The sequence below is a fragment of the Rhinoderma darwinii genome, chromosome 1 (genome assembly GCF_050947455.1).
Source record: "Rhinoderma darwinii isolate aRhiDar2 chromosome 1, aRhiDar2.hap1, whole genome shotgun sequence".
Taxonomy (NCBI): Eukaryota; Metazoa; Chordata; class Amphibia; order Anura; family Rhinodermatidae; genus Rhinoderma; species Rhinoderma darwinii.
In genome coordinates this window covers 411,105,304-411,125,114 of record NC_134687.1, presented here as the reverse complement: position 1 = coordinate 411,125,114, position 19,811 = coordinate 411,105,304, and the positions used below count along the sequence as shown (strand labels likewise).

Below are 19,811 nucleotides of genomic sequence, written 5' to 3'. Positions count from 1 at the left end.
GTGTGTCCAGGCAGCTGATAACAGCCACATGTAGGGTATTGCCATACCCGGGAGAACCCACATTACAGTTTATGGGGTGTAGGTCTCCGGTCAAAATGGTCACTACACCTCTAGATGAATGCCTTAAGGGTGTAGTTTTTAAAATGGGGTCACTTCTTGCGGGTTTCAACTGTACTGGTACCTCAGGGGCTTCTGCATACATGACTTCGCACTAGAAAATCCCGAGTAGGCCAAATGGTGGTCCTTTCCTTCTGAGCCCTCCCATGGGCCCAAACGGCAGTTTATCACAACAAATGGGGTATTGCGGCCCTCAGAACAAATTGCGCAACAGAATGGGGTATTTTGTTTCTTGTGAAAATAAGAAATTTTCAGCCAAAACTACATATTATTTGACAAAAATAATTTTGTTTTCATTCCCAGCCCAATTCAAATAAGTTCTGTGAAGAAACTATGGGGTCTAAATGGTCACATTACCCATAAATGAATTCCTTGAGGGGTGTAGTTTCCAAAATGGGGTCACTTCTGGTGGGTTTCCATTGCTTTGATACCTCTGGGGCTCTGCAAATGTGACATGGCACCCGAAAACCAATCCAACAAAATCTGTACTCCAAAGAACACACAGCGCTCCTTCCCTTCTGAGGCCTCCCATGGGCCCAAACGGCAGTTTATCACCACAAATGGGGTATTGCCGCACTCAGCACAAATTGGGCAACAAAATTGAGTATTTTATTTCTTGTGAAAATAAGAATTTTTGAGCTAAAATGACATATTATTGGAAAAAATATATTTTTTTTAAATTCCCAGCCCAATTCAAATAAGTTCTGTGAAGAAACTATGGGGTCTAAATGGTCACATTACCCATAAATGAATTCCTTGAGGGGTGTAGTTTCCAAAATGGGGTCACTTCTGGTGGGTTTCCATTGCTTTGATACCTCTGGGGCTCTGCAAATGCGACATGGCACACGAAAACCAAACCAGAAAAATCTGTACTCCAAAGAACACACAGCGCTCCTTCCCTTCTGAGGCCTCCCATGGGCCCAAACGGCAGTTTATTGCCACAAATGGGGTATTGATGCACTCAGGAGAAATTGGGCAACAAAATTGAGTATTTTGTTCCCTGTGAAAATAAGAAATTTTGGTAAAAAATTACATCTTATTGGAAAAAATGACATTTTTTTAATGTCACAGCCCAATTGAAATAGGTGCTGTGAAAAAACTGTGCGGTCAAAATGCTAACAACAACCATAAATGAATTCCTTGAGGGGTGTAGTTTCCAAAATGGGGTCACTTTTGGTGGGTTTCCATTGCTTTGATACCTCTGAGGCTCTGCAAATGCGACATGGCACCCGAAAACCAATCCAACAAAATCTGGACTCCAACAAACATATAGCGCTCCTTTCCTTCTGAGCCCTCCCATGGGCCCAAACGGCAGTTTATCACCACAAATGGGGTACTGCCACACTAAGGACAAATTGGGCAACAAAATGGGGTATTTTGTTCCCTGTGAAAATAAGAAATTTTGATCACAAATGACATTTTATTGGAAAAAATGAAATTTTTTTCATTTCAGAGCCCAATTCAAATACGTGCTGTGAAAAAAATGTGCGGTCAAAATGGTAACAACAACCCTAAATGAATTCCTTGAGGGGTGTAGTTTACAAAATGGGGTCACTATTGGGGGATTCCTACTGTTTTGGCACCTCAACACCTCTTCAAACCTGGCATGCTGCCTAAAATATATTCTAATAAAAAAGAGGACTCAAAATGCACTAGGTGCTTCTTTGCTTCTAGGGCTTGTCTTTTAGTCCACGAGCGCAGTAGGGCCACATGTGGGACATTTCTAAAAACTGCAGAATCTGGAAAATACATATTTAGTAGTGTTTCTCTGGTAAAACCTTCTGTGTTACAGAAAAAAAATGAATAAAATTGAAATTCAGCAAGAAAAATGAAATTTGCAAATTTCACCTCCACTTTGCTTTAATTCCTGTGAAATGCCTGAAGGGTTAAAAAACTTTATAACTGCTGTTTTGAATACTTTGAGGGGTCTAGTTTTTAAAATGGGGTGTTTTATCAGGGTTTCTAATACATAGGCCCCACAAAGCCACTTCAGAACTCAAGAGGTACCTTAAAAAAAAGGCTTTTGAAATTTTCTTAAAAATATGAGAAATTGCTGTTTATGTTCTAAGCCTTGTAACGTCCAAGAAAAATAAAAGAATGTTCAAAAAACGATGCCAATCTAAAGTAGACATATGGGAAATGTGAACTAGTAACTATTTTGGGTGGTATAACCATCTGTTTTACAAGCAGATGCATTTCAATTCTGAAAAATGCAATTTTTTCAAAATTTTCTCTAAATTTTGCAATTTTTCACCAATAAACACTGAATATATCGACCAAATTTTACCACGAACATGAAGCCCAATGTGTCACGAGAAAACTATCTCAGAATCGCTTGGGTAGGTTTAAGCATTCCGACGTTATTACCACATAAAGTGAAATATGTCAGATTTGAAAAATGGGCTCTGAGCCTTAAGGCCAAAACTAGGCTGCGTCCTTAAGGGGTTAAACATTCTTCGCAGTCATTCCGTCAGTGTTGGTGAAATGTTAGTAAAAAAATGATGTCGGTATACGCCCCAAAACATTAGACTCTTCAGATAACTGTTTCGGCATCCAATCTTTAAAAATTGCACTTTTGTGTAGGTTAGGATGACCGACCGACCGATCTCTCTTGAATTTTTGGATTTAAATCCCACTTTTGAACACTCATATTTTCTTAGCATGATATAATGTCAGGTCTAAGACTCATAAAGTAATGACGCATTTTCCTTGAGCTCCTCCGCTATCCTGGTAAAATCCTCGCCAACTCCCTGTAAAGACTTCTACAGACTCAACACCTGACCTGGGACAATTCTGCATTCAGTACTATTGAGTGATAGTGCAGCTATTCTGTTGCCCAATTTCTATGCAGCTGAGTACGGCGATGAGAGGAGTCCTTTTGCTAATAGCATTTACCCACTGCAACCATGTAAGTTGTGGCAATATTTGAGACACGGGGCCACATCCTGGGGCTGGCTACAGAACACGGCCTAGCTCCACTACTGTGCACTCCATAGCTCCAAGAGACCAGCCCGAGCCACTTATATACATGTGGCTTTGTATTAGTGGGAGTTTGGAGCCAAATTAATTCTAGCACTTGTAAAACTGTCAGAGAAACCCCATCCCTGACGAACACCTGCAGAACCCACCAGTTACGCGGCTTAATCTAAATTCTGATAAAGAGAAGTGCTCCACACCCAACAGTCAGGTGCAGTAGATACCTTTTTTAGTACCACGACTTTCACAACACTCCTTTCTGCCAACTTTTTTAACCTTGATCATATTCTCTACCAACTCTAAATTCTCATGATCCCCATATCTCTAACAGGACCCTAAATATAAGTGAACAATGTAAAACAATTCATATCCCTCTGCTTACTTGAGTGAATGTTATAGAGAATCCTACACCACTGCCTTACTCCTGGGTACCTCCCAGGGGGATTTCTCTATATTTTCAAGATCAAGCAAGTAAAAGGGTCTTTAAGGACTTCTTTTTGCAACACTGTAATCATAAACCAATAAATACAAGACGGAAATGGACAAGAAACAGTTCTAATCTTTCAATTCAACATCCCCAAAAAATCGACTCTCAACATGATTGTTTTTGCTACCAATCTGGAGAAGCAGAGCATTTCTGTAAGTCAGGATGGCCGAGTGGTCTAAGGTGCTGCGTTTAGGTCGCAGTCTCCCCTGGAGGCGTGGGTTCAAGTCCCACTTCTGACAGCTCATGTTTTCTTAAACATTCTTTGCAGTCATTCCGTCAGTGTTGGTGAAATATTAGTAAAAAAATGATGTCGGTATACGCCCCAAAACATTAGACTGTTTTCACACTATATTCATTGGGTTACTTGTGTTTGATGTACATTGAATTAATACATATTCATATATATTCCTATACACAATATTATATTCATATTTGTACACATCTTCTACACCACTTACCTATTACCCATCAATCAGTAATTTTTAAATTACATTTATTTAGATCTCTTTACTATTATACCTATATATGTATTACATATATATATATATTTTTTCTACCATTTACTACCACGGTTTATATCTATTATTTTTATTTTTACATTTATTATTTTTATGTATTATGTGTAATTATTTATCAACATTCACACGCATGCACTTTCTCACTTAGTTTCGTTCACATATAAAAATCCTAACATCGTGCTTTACAACACCTAGTACGTTTTTTTCCCTATATAGCATTATACGTAATTTACTATTACCCTTATAAATATAGACTATATACACACGCAACATATTTGTTTTATATTACACACATTGTATTGTTCCATCACTTTTATTATTGGTTTGGTTCACAATTATTAAATTGATGTATTTCACATTATATATTTGTTATGTATATAATTTTTTATTACATATATGTGTATATATAATCTTCACCATTATTTTTTACTATTATGCATTATTTATTATTTATCATTTTTCCATTATGCTTTACATGCATTATCAAATTCTATTTTACACAGATATTGTATCTATATATATATATTTTTTTCAATATGATATTTATATGTATTATATATATTTTTGTTTTAATATGTGTTTTTTTGTCTTATATATATATAAAGACCACTGTATATGCAGTTTTATCCATTTATAATTGTTTGGATGTACTGTCATACAAGTTTGACTCATGGATACTGCTGTTATTTGTATTATAATGGTTATGTTTGAGATACATGTTTTATTTCCAACATTTTATATTTGTCTTTTTATGCGTGGTGCAATTTGACATATTTCTAGTAACATCTTTAAATGTGTCGTTGGGTCCTATGTACATTGTTCCTGATTGGATTTCATGCTGTTCTGCAGTTTGTCAAATATGCTTATAGCTGCTGCACCTGATGGAATATATGGTCATTATCGTTTAACACTGTATTTTTATGCCCTTCAAACTTCAAATTTGCTGTCCGATCCTGCACTGCGTATATCTCATGGGAGACATTCTTCTACAGCAGTAGGTGCTTGTGCGCTTGCGCCGGGAGGGTTTTCTCGGCTTCCCTCTGACTCGGGCGTCTGCATCTGGGTGGGCGTGTATCTGCGGCGTCAGTCGCCGTTGATCCACGCCCCCTTGATGACGCGCGTTCGGGGGATTGCTACGAGTCTTCCTGCTCCCGATGCATGACGCCAGTGTATACACTTTCACTGCCCCATGTGATCCTCAACTGCTGACATGATTGGACGGCCATATGTTTTTAAAGAGGGAGGTTCCTGCTGGAGAGACGGCACCCCCGGACTAAGGCATTCCGCCGAAACGCGCGTCGGGACTGACGTTCTCTCCATGCAGAGGACTACAAATGGGTATGTTATATATCTTCTCTCCCCCCCATCTGGTTAATTTAACTACCTTTACCACCATTGCAGACATGCTGTGTTACTCTTACCAGACCATAGCTTAAAGCTTGCAGTTTTTGCTGACATATCTGTGCACTGGGCACATATGTTTCATACTCTAGCTCCTTTCAACTGCATACATAAATGTGTCCACTTGGTCTAAGTAGATGTTAAACACACAGAAGCTTTAACTATCTGGTACAAGGCTTACATCACCTATGGATAGAGATATATACCGTCACCCGTGACAGTGTCATTTAATATAGTTTTTTTTGTATGTTCTCTGCATGTGTCAGACATCTCTTGTGTTTCATGCTCAGTATGACTCATTTTTTAATGTTGTAATTTTTTAATGTTGTAATATCTAATAAAATTTATACATCTTTCAATTTACTTGTGTTAGTTGTGCCCTATATTCTATAGGTTTATATTAGTTGTTTAGGGCAACACACCAAGGGTTACTTGGCGCACTGTGGTCTAGCCTTTATGTATAGGCAGTAGTATAGTGTATATTTATATGCATACTTATTAGACCCTTTTCCTGCATGTACCAATAGGTTTATGTGGTTAATCTTTTACTGTGTTCCTCACAGATTCAAGTACATCAGGGTCCATGGATCACAAAGCTAGGGAACGCATCTGGCGTTCTCAAATGGATCAGGTTTTTAATGATGGGTCTACTCAGCTTGCTTTTAATGGTCAAGGGAATGTGAGTGAATTACAGAATAAATACAGGAATCTATTACATCGCCGTATGAAAATATGGTGGAATAAAATCTTTTTGGAGAATTACCTACAAAGGAAATTGATCCCTAGAGGCCTCAGAGTCCAGATCTTCCCTTCCTTCCCAATCGAGGATACCACATTTGTTGCGAATTGGGAGGAAGCTTGTAATCAAAGCTCCTTTAAATTCATGGAGTTATTGGTTAATTTGAACCAAACCACATTAGATCAGCTCGACATTGACATTGAAGTGATACAATCTGATCTTAAAGAAAAAATGACGCCTGAAGGCCTAGTTAGGTTCAACCTTACGTTGGAACGTCAGTTCACTGAATGGGAGAAGGAAATTAAAGATATGAAGTCTAAAAAATTTTCAAGAGACACCAATGATTACGCCCAGCAAAAAGTCTATAAATGGAGAAAAAGCACTCCATCCGCACAGACCAATCGCCATATGTCTACAACATCGATCTCATCTCAGAGTGAATCTGACAGTGGATCAAGACAGCGGTCCTATCACACGTATAGCACGAGACAAAAAAGAAAAGTACCATACAAACATACCTCAAATAAGAGAAAGCCGGATGCCGATGGACCTTCAAATTTACTTAAGGTAATTAATTTATCTAATCACGTTTTTTCTACATCCGATATGGAGGTCTTAGAGCGAGGGTTAACATTTGCCCCATGTGCCTGTTTTGACACATTTTCCGCAATTAAGGACCTACATATTTTCGGCCGATCTCTTATTTATAAAAAATATTTTCATAGGTCTGAGGTTGATGAGACTTTCCCTACTATCACCGAACAACAGTCCCTATATGACTTAGAAGAACTGTTAAGGGAACAAGACTCTGATCCAACAGGTAAGGTACCCCCAACACTTAGGATAAAATCAAAGCGGTTTCCTGCAATGAGTATGTGCTCGGCAGTAGACTCTTTTGTTAAATCAGTCAGTCAGGAATTTGCAAAAATACCCAATGGAATTAAAAATGACAATCTATCGGCAGCACAGAGACAAAGCCTCAAAAAACTAAGTAAAATCGACGATGTCGTGTTTAAAGCAGCCGACTAAGGCGGAAATATTGTGGTCTGGCCTTGTGTGATGTATGAAGCTGAGGCCTTCAGACAATTAAATGATAAAAACTGCTACAAAAGATTGACTTATAATCCCTTGCATATTTTTCAAACAGATCTGGAAAAGATCCTAATAAAGGCCAAAACTGAGAACATCATTACCAAAGAAGTATATGATGCACTTATCCCTACTGAACCAACCATATCAACATTTTATCTGCTACCAAAGGTTCACAAAGATGCAACCGTTCCCCCAGGAAGGCCAATCATCTCAGGTAGGGGTAATTTAACCGAGAAAATTTGCAAATTCATTGACCATCATCTTAAAGGGGTTGTCGAATGTTTACCGTCACATGTGCGCGATACTGCAGATCTTCTGCAGAAAATAGATGGAATCAGTGTGGAGGAAGATATGTTACTGTGTACATGTGACGTTGAGTCACTCTACACTAGTATCCGCCATACTGATGGTTTAAGAGCTGTCTCTGCATTCCTAACTATGGGGAATATGGAACCTATTTTTGCAAATTTTATCTCGACACTTCTCAAATTTGCACTTGAACATAACTTTTTTGTCTTCAAGGATAAATTTTACCTCCAGCTCCAGGGAACAGCAATGGGGGCAGCATGTGCCCCTTCATATGCGAACCTGTTCCTGGGGCTGTTGGAACGTGACCTTTTCCATGGTGGGCGGGGTGTCTCGATGGACCGGGTCATATTTTGGGCCCGGTACATCGATGACATCCTACTTATCTGGAGGGGCACACCTGAGACTTTTGAGAATTTCATCAATGCACTAAATCTAAATGATCTAAACATCAAGCTTACGTATCATTATGACAAATGTCGAGCTGAATTTTTGGACATTAAGCTGTGTAGGGATGTGAACGGTTTCCTTCAATCAGATGTGTTTCGGAAGACAACAGCAGTCAATGCCTTCCTTCACGCTTCCTCCTCTCACCCCATACAGACGATTAAGGCAGTTCCAATCGGCCAATTCCTAAGGATTCGAAGGATCTGTTCTTCTACTGATGCATTTGAGAAACAGGCCTATGACCTCACTAACCGCTTCCTTGCCCGGGGATATAGTAAACGCTCGATTAAAAAGGCATATCACCGTGCGAAAAATACATCAAGAGACGAGCTGCTATTCCCTAAACTAAAAAACAAATTAGAGACACAGGTAAGATTCACCACAGAGTATCATTCAAGATGGCCTCAAATGAAAGATATACTTAAGCAGTTCTGGCCCATATTGCTCACCGATCCAACAATTGAGAAATACATTTCTAGATATCCAACCATCTCGGCACGACGCTCAAAAAATCTTAAAGATCACCTTGTCCGCAGTCATTACCAACTAAATAGGCAAAGATTTCCCTTTGGGACTAAAGGCCCTAAATGGGGCTGTAAGACATGCGGACATTGTGTAGCGTGTCCTAATATTGAAAAGGCGACAACGTTTGTCGATTCAACGGGCAAACATACATTCACTATCACCCATTCTATTACCTGTTCAACCAAGGCAGTGGTCTATTATGCCACCTGCCCCTGCCCTAAGATATATGTTGGACTTACTACACGTGAATTGAAAATTCGAGTTAGGGAACACATCCGTGATATCACGTTGGCTGAAATGTCTGAGAACCCTGAAACCTTGAAACCTGTCGCCCGACATTTCAAGGCACATCATGCATGCGATTCGACAAAACTGAGAGTGAGAGGAATCGACTGCATTGAAAAACATATTAGAGGGGGTGACATATCCAAAAGATTGGCAAGGTGTGAATCTAAGTGGATCTGGACTCTGAGGACTATGTCTCCTTTTGGGCTCAATGAGAACCTCAATTTCACCCCATTCCTTTGACCATTGACCTTCAGTGGGTTATTTTAAAATATGTTTCAGTTTTTATGTGTCTAATTACTTCCCCTTTCATTATAGAACCTACTATGACCTGTTATAATTTGAAGAATGAGAGGTCATGAATACAGTGCGATGAATATCCATTTATACCAACAAAGAACGCTAGTCATTTTTCCTGCCCAATGATTGCTACTACGACCCTTTTGTAGTCCAATATATATATATATATATTTACATATGTATTATTTATTATCATACATATTTTGCATATTTACTTATTTATTATTCATTATTTATCACCATTATTCATCTTTTTATTTCATATTTACTGTGTCCACTTCGTTTATAAATATTTACAATATACACATTTTGTCATTTTTTTCTTTTCTTTGTTTTATTATTTTTCACACTATATTCATTGGGTTACTTGTGTTTGATGTACATTGAATTAATACATATTCATATATATTCCTATACACAATATTATATTCATATTTGTACACATCTTCTACACCACTTACCTATTACCCATCAATCAGTAATTATTAAATTACATTTATTTAGCTCTCTTTACTATTATACCTATATATGTATTACATATATATATATTTTTTTTCTACCATTTACTACCACGGTTTATATCTATTATTTTTATTTTTACATTTATTATTTTTATGTATTATGTGTAATTGTTTATCAACATTCACACGCATGCACTTTCTCACTTAGTTTCGTTCACATATAAAAATCCTAACATCGTGCTTTACAACACCTAGTACGTTTTTTTCCCTATATAGCATTATACGTAATTTGCTATTACCCTTATAAATATAGACTATATACACACGCAACATATTTGTTTTATATTACACACATTGTATTGTTCCATCACTTTTATTATTGGTTTGGTTCACAATTATTAAATTGATGTATTTCACATTATATATTTGTTATGTATATAATTTTTTATTACATATATGTGTATATATAATCTTCACCATTATTTTTTACTATTATGCATTATTTATTATTTATCATTTTTCCATTATGCTTTACATGCATTATCAAATTCTATTTTACACAGATATTGTATCTATATATATATATTTTTTTCAATATGATATTTATATGTATTATATATATTTTTGTTTTAATATGTGTTTTTTTGTCTTATATATATATAAAGACCACTGTATATGCAGTTTTATCCATTTATAATTGTTTGGATGTACTGTCATACAAGTTTGACTCATGGATACTGCTGTTATTTGTATTATAATGGTTATGTTTGAGATACATGTTTTATTTCCAACATTTTATATTTGTCTTTTTATGCGTGGTGCAATTTGACATATTTCTAGTAACATCTTTAAATGTGTCGTTGGGTCCTATGTACATTGTTCCTGATTGGATTTCATGCTGTTCTGCAGTTTGTCAAATATGCTTATAGCTGCTGCACCTGATGGAATATATGGTCATTATCGTTTAACACTGTATTTTTATGCCCTTCAAACTTCACATTTGCTGTCCGATCCTGCACTGCGTATATCTCATGGGAGACATTCTTCTACAGCAGTAGGTGCTTGTGCGCTTGCGCCGGGAGGGTTTTCTCGGCTTCCCTCTGACTCGGGCGTCTGCATCTGGGTGGGCGTGTATCTGCGGCGTCAGTCGCCGTTGATCCACGCCCCCTTGATGACGCGCGTTCGGGGGATTGCTACGAGTCTTCCTGCTCCCGATGCATGACGCCAGTGTATACACTTTCACTGCCCCATGTGATCCTCAACTGCTGACATGATTGGACGGCCATATGTTTTTAAAGAGGGAGGTTCCTGCTGGAGAGACGGCACCCCCGGACGAAGGCATTCCGCCGAAACGCGCGTCGGGACTGACGTTCTCTCCATGCAGAGGACTACAAATGGGTATGTTATATATCTTCTCTCCCCCCCATCTGGTTAATTTAACTACCTTTACCACCATTGCAGACATGCTGTGTTACTCTTACCAGACCATAGCTTAAAGCTTGCAGTTTTTGCTGACATATCTGTGCACTGGGCACATATGTTTCATACTCTAGCTCCTTTCAACTGCATACATAAATGTGTCCACTTGGTCTAAGTAGATGTTAAACACACAGAAGCTTTAACTATCTGGTACAAGGCTTACATCACCTATGGATAGAGATATATACCGTCACCCGTGACAGTGTCATTTAATATAGTTTTTTTTGTATGTTCTCTGCATGTGTCAGACGTCTCTTGTGTTTCATGCTCAGTATGACTCATTTTTTAATGTTGTAATTTTTTAATGTTGTAATATCTAATAAAATTTATACATCTTTCAATTTACTTGTGTTAGTTGTGCCCTATATTCTATAGGTTTATATTAGTTGTTTAGGGCAACACACCAAGGGTTACTTGGCGCACTGTGGTCTAGCCTTTATGTATAGGCAGTAGTATAGTGTATATTTATATGCATACTTATTAGACCCTTTTCCTGCATGTACCAATAGGTTTATGTGGTTAATCTTTTACTGTGTTCCTCACAGATTCAAGTACATCAGGGTCCATGGATCACAAAGCTAGGGAACGCATCTGGCGTTCTCAAATGGATCAGGTTTTTAATGATGGGTCTACTCAGCTTGCTTTTAATGGTCAAGGGAATGTGAGTGAATTACAGAATAAATACAGGAATCTATTACATCGCCGTATGAAAATATGGTGGAATAAAATCTTTTTGGAGAATTACCTACAAAGGAAATTGATCCCTAGAGGCCTCAGAGTCCAGATCTTCCCTTCCTTCCCAATCGAGGATACCACATTTGTTGCGAATTGGGAGGAAGCTTGTAATCAAAGCTCCTTTAAATTCATGGAGTTATTGGTTAATTTGAACCAAACCACATTAGATCAGCTCGACATTGACATTGAAGTGATACAATCTGATCTTAAAGAAAAAATGACGCCTGAAGGCCTAGTTAGGTTCAACCTTACGTTGGAACATCAGTTCACTGAATGGGAGAAGGAAATTAAAGATATGAAGTCTAAAAAATTTTCAAGAGACACCAATGATTACGCCCAGCAAAAAGTCTATAAATGGAGAAAAAGCACTCCATCCGCACAGACCAATCGCCATATGTCTACAACATCGATCTCATCTCAGAGTGAATCTGACAGTGGATCAAGACAGCGGTCCTATCACACGTATAGCACGAGACAAAAAAGAAAAGTACCATACAAACATACCTCAAATAAGAGAAAGCCGGATGCCGATGGACCTTCAAATTTACTTAAGGTAATTAATTTATCTAATCACGTTTTTTCTACATCCGATATGGAGGTCTTAGAGCGAGGGTTAACATTTGCCCCATGTGCCTGTTTTGACACATTTTCCGCAATTAAGGACCTACATATTTTCGGCCGATCTCTTATTTATAAAAAATATTTTCATAGGTCTGAGGTTGATGAGACTTTCCCTACTATCATCGAACAACAGACCCTATATGACTTAGAAGAACTGTTAAGGGAACAAGACTCTGATCCAACAGGTAAGGTACCCCCAACACTTAGGATAAAATCAAAGCGGTTTCCTGCAATGAGTATGTGCTCGGCAGTAGACTCTTTTGTTAAATCAGTCAGTCAGGAATTTGCAAAAATACCCAATGGAATTAAAAATGACAATCTATCGGCAGCACAGAGACAAAGCCTCAAAAAACTAAGTAAAATCGACGATGTCGTGTTTAAAGCAGCCGACAAAGGCGGAAATATTGTGGTCTGGCCTTGTGTGATGTATGAAGCTGAGGCCTTCAGACAATTAAATGATAAAAACTGCTACAAAAGATTGACTTATAATCCCTTGCATATTTTTCAAACAGATCTGGAAAAGATCCTAATAAAGGCCAAAACTGAGAACATCATTACCAAAGAAGTATATGATGCACTTATCCCTACTGAACCAACCATATCAACATTTTATCTGCTACCAAAGGTTCACAAAGATGCAACCGTTCCCCCAGGAAGGCCAATCATCTCAGGTAGGGGTAATTTAACCGAGAAAATTTGCAAATTCATTGACCATCATCTTAAAGGGGTTGTCGAATGTTTACCTTCACATGTGCGCGATACTGCAGATCTTCTGCAGAAAATAGATGGAATCAGTGTGGAGGAAGATATGTTACTGTGTACATGTGACGTTGAGTCACTCTACACTAGTATCCGCCATACTGATGGTTTAAGAGCTGTCTCTGCATTCCTAACTATGGGGAATATGGAACCTATTTTTGCAAATTTTATCTCGACACTTCTCAAATTTGCACTTGAACATAACTTTTTTGTCTTCAAGGATAAATTTTACCTCCAGCTCCAGGGAACAGCAATGGGGGCAGCATGTGCCCCTTCATATGCGAACCTGTTCCTGGGGCTGTGGGAACGTGACCTTTTCCATGGTGGGCGGGGTGTCTCGATGGACCGGGTCATATTTTGGGCCCGGTACATCGATGACATCCTACTTATCTGGAGGGGCACACCTGAGACTTTTGAGAATTTCATCAATGCACTAAATCTAAATGATCTAAACATCAAGCTTACGTATCATTATGACAAATGTCGAGCTGAATTTTTGGACATTAAGCTGTGTAGGGATGTGAATGGTTTCCTTCAATCAGATGTGTTTCGGAAGACAACAGCAGTCAATGCCTTCCTTCACGCTTCCTCCTCTCACCCCATACAGACGATTAAGGCAGTTCCAATCGGCCAATTCCTAAGGATTCGAAGGATCTGTTCTTCTACTGATGCATTTGAGAAACAGGCCTATGACCTCATTAACCGCTTCCTTGCCCGGGGATATAGTAAACGCTCGATTAAAAAGGCATATCACCGTGCGAAAAATACATCAAGAGACGAGCTGCTATTCCCTAAACTAAAAAACCAAATTAGAGACACAGGTAAGATTCACCACAGAGTATCATTCAAGATGGCCTCAAATGAAAGATATACTTAAGCAGTTCTGGCCCATATTGCTCACCGATCCAACAATTGAGAAATACATTTCTAGATATCCAACCATCTCGGCACGACGCTCAAAAAATCTTAAAGATCACCTTGTCCGCAGTCATTACCAACTAAATAGGCAAAGATTTCCCTTTGGGACTAAAGGCCCTAAATGGGGCTGTAAGACATGCGGACATTGTGTAGCGTGTCCTAATATTGAAAAGGCGACAACGTTTGTCGATTCAACGGGCAAACATACATTCACTATCACCCATTCTATTACCTGTTCAACCAAGGCAGTGGTCTATTATGCCACCTGCCCCTGCCCTAAGATATATGTTGGACTTACTACACGTGAATTGAAAATTCGAGTTAGGGAACACATCCGTGATATCACGTTGGCTGAAATGTCTGAGAACCCTGAAACCTTGAAACCTGTCGCCCGACATTTCAAGGCACATCATGCATGCGATTCGACAAAACTGAGAGTGAGAGGAATCGACTGCATTGAAAAACATATTAGAGGGGGTGACATATCCAAAAGATTGGCAAGGTGTGAATCTAAGTGGATCTGGACTCTGAGGACTATGTCTCCTTTTGGGCTCAATGAGAACCTCAATTTCACCCCATTCCTTTGACCATTGACCTTCAGTGGGTTATTTTAAAATATGTTTCAGTTTTTATGTGTCTAATTACTTCCCCTTTCATTATAGAACCTACTATGACCTGTTATAATTTGAAGAACGAAAGGTCATGAATACAGTGCGATGAATATCCATTTATACCAACAAAGAACGCTAGTCATTTTTCCTGCCCAATGATTGCTACTACGACCCTTTTGTAGTCCAATATATATATATATATATTTACATATGTATTATTTATTATCATACATATTTTGCATATTTACTTATTTATTATTCATTATTTATCACCATTATTCATCTTTTTATTTCATATTTACTGTGTCCACTTCGTTTATAAATATTTACAATATACACATTTTGTCATTTTTTTCTTTTCTTTGTTTTATTATTTTTCACACTATATTCATTGGGTTACTTGTGTTTGATGTACATTGAATTAATACATATTCATATATATTCCTATACACAATATTATATTCATATTTGTACACATCTTCTACACCACTTACCTATTACCCATCAATCAGTAATTATTAAATTACATTTATTTAGCTCTCTTTACTATTATACCTATATATGTATTACATATATATATATTTTTTCTACCATTTACTACCACGGTTTATATCTATTATTTTTATTTTTACATTTATTATTTTTATGTATTATGTGTAATTGTTTATCAACATTCACACGCATGCACTTTCTCACTTAGTTTCGTTCACATATAAAAATCCTAACATCGTGCTTTACAACACCTAGTACGTTTTTTTCCCTATATAGCATTATACGTAATTTGCTATTACCCTTATAAATATAGACTATATACACACGCAACATATTTGTTTTATATTACACACATTGTATTGTTCCATCACTTTTATTATTGGTTTGGTTCACAATTATTAAATTGATGTATTTCACATTATATATTTGTTATGTATATAATTTTTTATTACATATATGTGTATATATAATCTTCACCATTATTTTTTACTATTATGCATTATTTATTATTTATCATTTTTCCATTATGCTTTACATGCATTATCAAATTCTATTTTACACAGATATTGTATCTATATATATATATTTTTTTCAATATGATATTTATATGTATTATATATATTTTTGTTTTAATATGTGTTTTTTTGTCTTATATATATATAAAGACCACTGTATATGCAGTTTTATCCATTTATAATTGTTTGGATGTACTGTCATACAAGTTTGACTCATGGATACTGCTGTTATTTGTATTATAATGGTTATGTTTGAGATACATGTTTTATTTCCAACATTTTATATTTGTCTTTTTATGCGTGGTGCAATTTGACATATTTCTAGTAACATCTTTAAATGTGTCGTTGGGTCCTATGTACATTGTTCCTGATTGGATTTCATGCTGTTCTGCAGTTTGTCAAATATGCTTATAGCTGCTGCACCTGATGGAATATATGGTCATTATCGTTTAACACTGTATTTTTATGCCCTTCAAACTTCAAATTTGCTGTCCGATCCTGCACTGCGTATATCTCATGGGAGACATTCTTCTACAGCAGTAGGTGCTTGTGCGCTTGCGCCGGGAGGGTTTTCTCGGCTTCCCTCTGACTCGGGCATCTGCATCTGGGTGGGCGTGTATCTGCGGCGTCAGTCGCCGTTGATCCACGCCCCCTTGATGACGCGCGTTCGGGGGATTGCTACGAGTCTTCCTGCTCCCGATGCATGACGCCAGTGTATACACTTTCACTGCCCCATGTGATCCTCAACTGCTGACATGATTGGACGGCCATATGTTTTTAAAGAGGGAGGTTCCTGCTGGAGAGACGGCACCCCCGGACGAAGGCATTCCGCCGAAACGCGCGTCGGGACTGACGTTCTCTCCATGCAGAGGACTACAAATGGGTATGTTATATATCTTCTCTCCCCCCCATCTGGTTAATTTAACTACCTTTACCACCATTGCAGACATGCTGTGTTACTCTTACCAGACCATAGCTTAAAGCTTGCAGTTTTTGCTGACATATCTGTGCACTGGGCACATATGTTTCATACTCTAGCTCCTTTCAACTGCATACATAAATGTGTCCACTTGGTCTAAGTAGATGTTAAACACACAGAAGCTTTAACTATCTGGTACAAGGCTTACATCACCTATGGATAGAGATATATACCGTCACCCGTGACAGTGTCATTTAATATAGTTTTTTTTGTATGTTCTCTGCATGTGTCAGACGTCTCTTGTGTTTCATGCTCAGTATGACTCATTTTTTAATGTTGTAATTTTTTAATGTTGTAATATCTAATAAAATTTATACATCTTTCAATTTACTTGTGTTAGTTGTGCCCTATATTCTATAGGTTTATATTAGTTGTTTAGGGCAACACACCAAGGGTTACTTGGCGCACTGTGGTCTAGCCTTTATGTATAGGCAGTAGTATAGTGTATATTTATATGCATACTTATTAGACCCTTTTCCTGCATGTACTAATAGGTTTATGTGGTTAATCTTTTACTGTGTTCCTCACAGATTCAAGTACATCAGGGTCCATGGATCACAAAGCTAGGGAACGCATCTGGCGTTCTCAAATGGATCAGGTTTTTAATGATGGGTCTACTCAGCTTGCTTTTAATGGTCAAGGGAATGTGAGTGAATTACAGAATAAATACAGGAATCTATTACATCGCCGTATGAAAATATGGTGGAATAAAATCTTTTTGGAGAATTACCTACAAAGGAAATTGATCCCTAGAGGCCTCAGAGTCCAGATCTTCCCTTCCTTCCCAATCGAGGATACCACATTTGTTGCGAATTGGGAGGAAGCTTGTAATCAAAGCTCCTTTAAATTCATGGAGTTATTGGTTAATTTGAACCAAACCACATTAGATCAGCTCGACATTGACATTGAAGTGATACAATCTGATCTTAAAGAAAAAATTACGCCTGAAGGCCTAGTTAGGTTCAACCTTACGTTGGAACATCAGTTCACTGAATGGGAGAAGGAAATTAAAGATATGAAGTCTAAAAAATTTTCAAGAGACACCAATGATTACGCCCAGCAAAAAGTCTATAAATGGAGAAAAAGCACTCCATCCGCACAGACCAATCGCCATATGTCTACAACATCGATCTCATCTCAGAGTGAATCTGACGGTGGATCAAGACAGCGGTCCTATCACACGTATAGCACGAGACAAAAAAGAAAAGTACCATACAAACATACCTCAAATAAGAGAAAGCCGGATGCCGATGGACCTTCAAATTTACTTAAGGTAATTAATTTATCTAATCACGTTTTTTCTACATCCGATATGGAGGTCTTAGAGCGAGGGTTAACATTTGCCCCATGTGCCCGTTTTGACACATTTTCCGCAATTAAGGACCTACATATTTTCGGCCGATCTCTTATTTATAAAAAATATTTTCATAGGTCTGAGGTTGATGAGACTTTCCCTACTATCACCGAACAACAGACCCTATATGACTTAGAAGAACTGTTAAGGGAACAAGACTCTGATCCAACAGGTAAGGTACCCCCAACACTTAGGATAAAATCAAAGCGGTTTCCTGCAATGAGTATGTGCTCGGCAGTAGACTCTTTTGTTAAATCAGTCAGTCAGGAATTTGCAAAAATACCCAATGGAATTAAAAATGACAATCTATCGGCAGCACAGAGACAAAGCCTCAAAAAACTAAGTAAAATCGACGATGTCGTGTTTAAAGCAGCCGACAAAGGCGGAAATATTGTGGTCTGGCCTTGTGTGATGTATGAAGCTGAGGCCTTCAGACAATTAAATGATAAAAACTGCTACAAAAGATTGACTTATAATCCCTTGCATATTTTTCAAACAGATCTGGAAAAGATCCTAATAAAGGCCAAAACTGAGAACATCATTACCAAAGAAGTATATGATGCACTTATCCCTACTGAACCAACCATATCAACATTTTATCTGCTACCAAAGGTTCACAAAGATGCAACCGTTCCCCCAGGAAGGCCAATCATCTCAGGTAGGGGTAATTTAACCGAGAAAATTTGCAAATTCATTGACCATCATCTTAAAGGGGTTGTCGAATGTTTACCGTCACATGTGCGCGATACTGCAGATCTTCTGCAGAAAATAGATGGAATCAGTGTGGAGGAAGATATGTTACTGTGTAAATGTGACGTTGAGTCACTCTACACTAGTATCCGCCATACTGATGGTTTAAGAGCTGTCTCTGCATTCCTAACTATGGGGAATATGGAACCTATTTTTGCAAATTTTATCTCGACACTTCTCAAATTTGCACTTGAACATAACTTTTTTGTCTTCAAGGATAAATTTTACCTCCAGCTCCAGGGAACAGCAATGGGGGCAGCATGTGCCCCTTCATATGCGAACCTGTTCCTGGGGCTGTGGGAACATGACCTTTTCCATGGTGGGCGGGGTGTCTCGATGGACCGGGTCATATTTTGGGCCCGGTACATCGATGACATCCTACTTATCTGGAGGGGCACACCTGAGACTTTTGAGAATTTCATCAATGCACTAAATCTAAATGATCTAAACATCAAGCTTACGTATCATTATGACAAATGTCGAGCTGAATTTTTGGACATTAAGCTGTGTAGGGATGTGAACGGTTTCCTTCAATCAGATGTGTTTCGGAAGATAACAGCAATCAAAGCCTTCCTTCACGCTTCCTCCTCTCACCCCATACAGACGATTAAGGCAGTTCCAATCGGCCAATTCCTAAGGATTCGAAGGATCTGTTCTTCTACTGATGCATTTGAGAAACAGGCCTATGACCTCACTAACCACTTCCTTGCCCGGGGATATAGTAAACGCTCGATTAAAAAGGCATATCACCGTGCGAAAAATACATCAAGAGACGAGCTGCTATTCCCTAAACTAAAAAACAAATTAGAGACACAGGTAAGATTCACCACAGAGTATCATTCAAGATGGCCTCAAATGAAAGATATACTTAAGCAGTTCTGGCCCATATTGCTCACCGATCCAACAATTGAGAAATACATTTCTAGATATCCAACCATCTCGGC

The 19,811-nt window shown here is 38.1% G+C and overlaps 1 non-coding gene across 1 annotated transcript; it reads left to right on the top strand.

Moving 5' to 3' along the window:
• Window positions 1-3,736: 3,736 nt before the first annotated feature.
• TRNAL-UAG (transfer RNA leucine (anticodon UAG)) lies at window positions 3,737-3,819 on the top strand. Its single transcript has one exon. It is a non-coding gene; the product is annotated as a tRNA-Leu (tRNA).
• The last annotated feature ends 15,992 nt before the right edge of the window (window positions 3,820-19,811 follow it).